The sequence below is a fragment of the Theropithecus gelada genome, chromosome 2 (genome assembly GCF_003255815.1).
Source record: "Theropithecus gelada isolate Dixy chromosome 2, Tgel_1.0, whole genome shotgun sequence".
NCBI lineage: Eukaryota > Metazoa > Chordata > Mammalia > Primates > Cercopithecidae > Theropithecus > Theropithecus gelada.
This window is the reverse complement of record NC_037669.1, coordinates 22,031,322-22,039,607: the sequence shown is the minus strand read 5'-3', so window position 1 is coordinate 22,039,607 and position 8,286 is coordinate 22,031,322. Positions and strand designations below refer to the sequence as shown.

The following is an 8,286-nucleotide window of genomic DNA, read 5'->3' as shown; positions in this document are numbered from 1 at the left end:
TTCCCCATAACATTTATTGAAAAGGGTGCAAGAGGGATACTTTAAAAAGATAAAAGTTTCAGTCCATAGACATATATAACAAATATAATTCATCATATACCCTTGGTAACATAGCATCAAAATATATAAGGCAAAAAAAATGACAGAACTAAAAGAGAAAATGGACAAATCCACCATCTCAGTAGAATCTTAGCAATATCTTACTAAAGATATTGAAGATCTGAACAGCACAGCAAAGAATTTGATTTAACTGACACACAAAGGACACCTAAGAACTTGAGAATACACATTCTTTTCAAGTATAAACAGATACTTACAAATATTGCAAGCCATAAGCAAGTCTTACACATTTCTAAGCTTAACAGTATACATAAAAATGTTTTCTAACCACAGTTCAAGTAAGCTAGAATTAGTAACTAACACATAAGTGAAAATCCCACCTACCTGGAAAGTTTAAATATATTTCTAAATAACCTACAGACTCATGAAAAAACACAATGGAAATTAGAAAACATTTTGAACTAATGCTAATGAAAATATGACACATTAAATTTATTATGTGTAATTAAAGTTGTGCTTAAAGAGAAATTTATGACCATAAACAAACATTAGAAAAGGATTCAGACTTGACCGCTTGTCAGCTGTGTCATCTCGGGTAAAATCACACCTTCTGCTGAACCTCGTTTCCTTACTAATACAACAGAGGTGCCAATAACTACTTCAGAGAGACTTTTTGTGAAGATAGGACGATTTCAAATGTAAAGCTTTTAACCCAGTAGAGGATCCATTAACCATTTGAGAAATGTGACTATTCCCAGCCAGGGGTCCCTTCCAGGTTTAAGCAAGCTGTTGCATAGGAAGCCCAGAAGTTCCCACGTTCTGCATTCAGCGACCTCTAGGATGAGAACGTCAATGCAATAAGCCTTCAGCCTCTAGATTTGAGCTCTTTACACTGCTGATTTGCAGATCAGGCTGCTATGGGTATGCTGTGACAGAGTGAAGAAACAGGGAAGAAAAGGAGGGATGCTTCTCAGTAAGACCCTAGGCATTTCCGTCCACAGCACTTAAACACACTCCATACCAGCACAAACACCAACATAAAGTCATAAGATTGTTTCGGTTACTTTGCAATGTTACCCTCCTCCCTACCTTCCCCACGTCCTTCCACACATTCCCTTAAGCTTTGAGGCCTTTTATAAGAATTTGGTGTCCTATGTTGTTTCCTCTGCCCTCATTGTTCTACTGTTCTGTTGCCTTGTCCATCTTACTTGATGGACAGAGTAGGGAGATTAAAGGACCCTCAAGGACAATTTATCCCACCCATTCCTTTGACTTTTGTGTTTTGTTTTGTTTTGTCTGTTTTTGAGTTGGAGTCTTACTCTGTCACCCAGGCTGGAGGGCACTGGCATGATCACGGCTCACTGCAGCCTCAAACCCCTAGGCCCAAGCAATCCTCCTACCTCAACTTCCCAAAAAGCTGGGTTTACAGGTGTGAGCTACTGTGCCTGGCCCATTCCTTTGATTTTTATATATGTGGGAAATGAATATCAGAAAGGTCAACTTGGCTCAAAGTCTTTGACAGAATGTAGTCTAGAAGCCAGTTCCAAGTTCATTACCATTTCCTCAACTGCATGTTGCCTCTCCAGTAGCTCTGGCCTCTGAACTATCTTCTACAGAGAACAGAATTCCTACTTCATAGATATCTTTGAACCATGGTGTATTAGATTCCTATGGCTGCTCTGACAAACTGCTAATAGCTTGGTGGCTTAAAACAGCACAAATTTATTTTCTTATAGTTCTGGAGTCCAGAACTCTAAAATCAGTTTTACTGGAATGAAATTAAGGTGTAGGTAGGGCTCCCTGAAGTCTCGAGGAAAGAATCCCTTGCACTGCCTTTTCCTGTTTCTAGTAGCCACCTGCATTCTTTGGCTCTGGCCCTTTCCTCCATCCTCAAAGCCAGCAGTGTAGCATGTTCTCTCTGTGACTCTGTTTCCTTCTGCTTCTGTCACATGGCCTTCTGTCTTCTCTGTCTTCTGTATTAAATCTCTCTTCACTTCCTTCTCTTTATTTATTTATTTAATTTTTTTTTTTTTTTTTGAGACACAGTCTCACTCTTTCACCCAGCCTGGAATACAGTGGCATGATCTCAGCTCATTGCAACCTCCGCCTCCCAGGTTCAAGCAAGTCTCCTGCCTCAGCCTCCCAAGTAGCTGAGATTACAGGCACCTGCCACCACACCAGGCTAATTTGTGCATTTTTAGTAGAGACGGGTTTTCACCATGTTGGCCAGACTGGTCTCGAACCCCTGACCTCAGGTGATCTGTCCACCTCAACCTCCCAAAATGCTGGGATTACAGGTGTGAGCCACCACACCCAACCTCCACTTCCTTCTTATAAGGACATATGTAAGTGCATTTAATGTTCACCCATATAATCCAGGATAATCTCCCCATCTCAAGATTTTTAACTTAATCACATCTACAAAATCTCTCTTGCCATGTAGGTTAACATTCACTGGTTCTAGGGATTAGGACCTGGATATCATGGAGAACAGAGGGGAAAGGACATTATTCAGCCTACTATACATGGTAACTGATTTAATGAAATGGATAGAAATGGCTTCCAAAATTATGAACCACATAAAAGCACTCCAATACAAACTGAAAACGTGGGGTTAAAGAAGTTGTCAGAGAAAACCTAATATCTGGAGTATAATGAAATGTTTAGAAAATATCTTTGATTTTGTTTGAATCCTAGCTCAACAAATCAACTACACAAATAGATTTTTAAGACAAGTAGGGACATTTAAATGTAGACTGGATATACTAGAGGTTACCCAAGAATCACTGTTAATATTGTTAGATGTGATAATTATGATTATGTAAGAAAATGTTTCTTTTTAAGAGATGCATAATGAAGCATGTAGAGGTGTAATGACATGAGGTCATGAGAAAATTTGCTTTTAAATACTTCAGCAAAAAGTGAAATAAACCAGGCACAAAAAGACAAATACTATCTGATCTCATTTATGTGTGGGATCTAAGAAGTATTGAACTCATACAAGTAGAGAGTAGAATGGTGGTTACCAGAGAGTGGCTGGGAGAGGTAATAGGGAGCTGTTGATCAGAGTATAAAGTGTCAAACAGACAGGAAGAATAGGTTTTAACATCTATCACAGAGCAGGATGACTATAGTCAACAAGAATATATTACATATTTCAAAATAACAGAGTAAACTTCAAATATCTCACCATAAAAAATGATACATAATTGAGGTGATGGATATGTTAATTTACTTGATTTAATCATTTCGCATTCTATACATATATCAAAATACCACATTGTACCTCATAAATATTTATAATTATGATGTGTCAATCAATCAAAATAATATGAATAAAAAAGACCAGCAAAAATGTAGATTTAGTAATAAAGCAAGTATGGCAAAATATTACTAATTATTGAACATGGGTCACAGGAATAGCAGAGTTCCTTTCTCTACTATTTTAATATTAAATTAAATATTTAATTAAATATTGAAAATTATTGATTTTATTTTAATAATTTGTTATCTCTATTGTTCTGTACATTTGAAATTTTTTGAGGAAAAATTAAAAATATAAAGCCTCCATTTTAGAATATAAATTGCCTGTCCCAATCCCCAACACTCAGCATCTGACCAGTTGCTCTGTAGGAAAGATAAACCAGAAGTGAGGAAACCTGCCTGCCAGAACCAGGGGAGTGATGAGCCTAGGTGCTTCATGTCTGATGGGCTGAGTGCTTGGTAAACATTGCAAAAGAAATCTCAGGGTTTTGACAATAGATCCCCATAGCAACATGTTTGTATGTCAGTGTTGATTGTGTTTCTGTTTCTCAAACCCCTTTCTCCCTGTTTCTTCATGGGATTATAATATCCAACATAAGGCTCCTTTCCTCAGTGAGGTTGGAATATGAAGGGAAGAAGGGGAGAGTAAAACCATCAGCCTCATCCCATCTACTTCCAAACTCTTTTCCACCATGCTGCCAGGGTGAACTTTCTAACAAATCAATATAATCCTGTCTTCTCACTGGCTTCCCAATCTATGACATACAATATCTGCACATCTTGACCGGATGCACAAGACCCTTTATGATCTGGATCCTCCCAAAGCTGAAGATCGATTTGCTCTAAGAAGAAAATTAAGCTCCAGGAAATGGAGGACAAATACAAAGGAATGTGTGTTTAAATACCAGTCCAACAAAGAATTACATAACAAATAGGAATTTGGAGTCAGGCTTTGGATAATAGGGTAGCAATTCTGTTTGGGGTTCTCAACATTCCCAGAACCACTTCAAGGAACTACCCAGAATTTAATAGCAAATTCATACTCTGAATTGAAAGATAATTGATTAGGTGGCATTAAGATAGATAGGTAGATAGATGATAGATAGATAGATAGATAGATAGATAGATAGATAGATAGATAGATAGACAGACAGACAGACAGACAGACAGACAGACAGATAGATAGATAGATAGATAGATAGATAGATAGATAGATAGATAGATAGATAATCTAGATATATGAGGAATTATGGGGAACAACTCAAGTTGTAAGTGCCATAGAAACTTAGGACACATGGATGTCATCACAAATATTTTCCTCTCATCAATGGAACAAAACTATACAAATAGATATTTTAGTGTAAAGTAAGGGGCCTCCCAGATCGCAAAACTGATCTTCTTGCTTGCAAAAATTGCTTTACTTCTCACTCCCATTCACCATCAATCCATCACCTCACAACAAGCTTTTGCCTATTCTTAAAAGCATAATTGGATTTGGGAGATAAAAGTGTACACAATAAATAAATATATATACAAGATCCTACGTACATCCAAATTGTTTATTTGAAATGATTATGCAACTGTCGCTTATTCCAAGGGCTTGGCTTATTCCCAGAACTCCTCTTTAGTTGGGCAAGCACTATGTCTTCTGGACTTGCACTTTATTTCTTCTCGCTCAGAGTAAACTGATGTAAAGTTAAGATTTTATTAAGGTACTTGGATCGTTTTCCCTCTTCTCTGAACAACTGTATATTCGTTATCTACCACCTTCAACTTAAAATTACTATACATTGACCTCAATTATTCTCTATTTCCCTGGAGAGTTTTCTCTTTTTTAAAACAATTTCAACTTTGATTTTAGATTCAGGGGGTACATGTGTAGATTTGTTACCTGGGTATTTTGTGTGATGCTGAGGTTTGGGGTAGTATTGATTCAGTCACCCAAATACCAAGCACAATACTCAGTTTTTCAATCCTTGCCCTCCTCCTTTTCTCCCCCAAGACATTTTAAATTTTTTTTTTTAAGACTAGTCAAGGGCAGTAGTGAGAAGCGGGGAAAAAGTAGAACAAGAAGTTTGATCTGTAACTCACTGTGAACAGTTTGGATAACTCACTCCCTTTGGATCAACCCCAAGACTTTTCTTTACAAAACAAACAAACAAAAAGTATGTTTCTGAAGGATGTTGAATTTGGTGATGATTTCTTGGATACTATACCAAAAGTACAGACAACAAAAGAAGAAACAGATAAACCGGACCCCATCAAAATTAAAAACTTTCATACATCAAAGCATACTATCAAGAGATTAAAAAGACGACCCACAGAATGGGAGAAAACATTTGTAAGTCATATATCTGACTGTAGATTAATATCCAGAATATATAAAGAACTCCTACAACTCTGCAATGAAAATAAAAACAATCCAATTCAGGAATGAACAAAGGATTTAAATAAACATTTCTCCAAAGAAGATACGCAAATGGCCAACAAGCACATGAAAAGATGTCAATATCCTTAGTCATTAGGGAAATGCAAGTCAAAACCACAATGAGATATTACTTTACATCCATTAGGATGGTTATGTTTTATGGAAAATACTGCAAGAAGTGCATTTACTAAAATACAAACTGCGTTGTCAAGGATGTGTAGAAACTGGAACTCGTGCATCACTGGTGGGAATGTAAAATGGCACAGCCACTGTGGAAAACGTATGACATTTCCTCAAAAAGTTAAAAATAATATTACCATATGATCCAGCAATTCCACTTGCAGGTTTATGCCCAAAAAAGTTGAAAGCAGAGACTCAAACAGATACTTGTGTACCCATATTCATAGCAGCTCTATTCACAATAGCCAAAAGGTAGAAAAAACCTAAGTGTCTATCATCAGATAAAAGTATAAACAAATGTGGCAAACACATACAATAGAATACTAGCCTTAAAAAAGAAAGGGAATTCTGGCTGGGTGCAGTGTAATCCCAGCAATTTGGGAGGCCGAGGCAGGCGGATCGCTTGAGCTCAGGAGTTCGAGACCAGCCTGCGCAAGATGACGAAACCCCATCTCTACCAAAAATACAAAAACTTAGCCAGGCACGGTGGCGCGTGCCTGTAGTCCCAGCTACTCAGGAGGCTGGGGTAGGAGGATCACCTGAACTTGGGAAGTTGAGGCTGCAGTGAGCCAAGATCATGCCACTGCACTCCAGTCTGGGTGACAGAGTGAGACCCCATCTCAACAAAAAGGAAATTCTGATCCATGCCGCAACATGGATAAACTTTAAAAACATTATGCTAACTGAAATAAGCCATACACAAAAAAACAAATATTGCATTATTCCACTAATAAGAGATACCTAGAACAGGCAAATTCATGGAGACAGACAGGGTTACCAGGTGCTAAGAGAAGAATAAGGACATTATTTAATGGGTACAGAGTTTCTGTTTGTGACAATAAAAAATTTCTGAAAATGGATAGTGATGGTTGCACAACACTGTAAATGTACTTAATGCCGCTGAACTGTACACTTAAATGACTAAAATAATCATTTCTGTGTTATGTAAATTTTACTATGATAAAAAAATAATTTTTAAAAGTATGTTTCTTAAAGACTTGGCTAGCCAGCAACAACTCTAGTATTCTACACAAAGCCCAGGAATGCCAGGCACGCAGTGGGTATTTTAAATACATTTGCTCAATAATTGATCAGCTCGTATGTTTCTTGGTTGCCAGAATCATTATTTACATGCACAGGGAAGGGAATGGAAGACAAGCAAAGAAAAGAATATAAGGCTTTTTGTCCGACATCTTAGCAAGGCTGCTGTGTCCGCTGCTGCTCTGCAAGCTTCGCAATGCCCCCCAAGGACGACAAGAGGAGGAAGGATGCCGGAAAGTCAGCCAAGAAAGACAAAGACCCAGTGAACAAATCCGGGGGCAAGGCCAAAAAGAAGAAGTGGTCCAAAGGCAAAGTTCGGGACAAGCTCAATAACTTAATCTTGTTTGACAAAGCTACCTACGACAAACTCTGTAAGGAAGTTCCCAACTATAAACTATAACCCCAGCTATGGTCTCTGAGAGACTGAAGATTCGAGGTTCCCTGGCCAGGGCAGCCCTTCAGGAGCTCCTTAGTAAAGGACTTATCAAACTGGTTTCAAAGTACAGAGCTCAAGTAATTTACACCAGAAATACCAAGGGTGGAGATGCTCCAGCTGCTGGTGAAGATGCATGAATAGGTCCAACCACTGTACATTTGGAAAAATAAAACTTTATTCAATCAAAAAAAAAAAAAGAAAGAAAAGAATATTAGTATCTACTATGTCCCAAACACAGTTAGAGGCTTAAGATACTCTAATTCACTTAATCCTTAAAGACATAAAATTCAAAAAGAACTTCACATCATGATCAGGACCTCAACTGGGTATCCTGCTTTGTTCACTTACTGGCAGTGTTTTTACATGTCGTGTCATCTTATTTATCAAGAAGTCAACATGTGATATGATTTTGAGTAGATGTGGGTCACGTAAATGTCAGGTAGCTTCTGTAGGGCAAGCCCAAGCCCGACGGTGACAACAACCATGGGGTTGACCCTGAGGTCCCATGAACAGTCCTACAACCCTGGACTTGGGACTCTCTTCAAAGATGCCCTACTGGCGCTAGACAGGTGAGCAACGTGGGAGATTCCTCATCGATGGAGCCCCAAGTACGTTTAATTGTTCACTTGCATAGTCAAGATTTGTCCCTGGCCTCCAGTCCTTCTTTTGGAGGCTGAGGTCAAGGGGGAAGAAGGAACAATGAGGACTTACCAAAGGTAGATGCTTGGTTAGGAAAAATGGTGCTGAGCCTGTATCTATATTAGATTTGGAAATATTAAAATAAATGCCTACATTTTTCAGGTTTTGTTTGTCTATAATGGGGAAAATCCAAACTGCCTGTCAGCTGTTGTTCTGACTGTATGATTCCAGTTTCTGC

General features: G+C 38.2%; 1 pseudogene across 1 annotated transcript; it reads left to right on the top strand.

Moving 5' to 3' along the window:
* The first annotated feature begins 7,169 nt into the window (after nt 1–7,169).
* LOC112619232 lies at nt 7,170–7,588 on the top strand (annotated as a pseudogene). The gene has a single exon (XR_003118194.1). The product of XR_003118194.1 is annotated as a 40S ribosomal protein S25 pseudogene (transcript).
* Nucleotides 7,589–8,286: the final 698 nt, after the last annotated feature.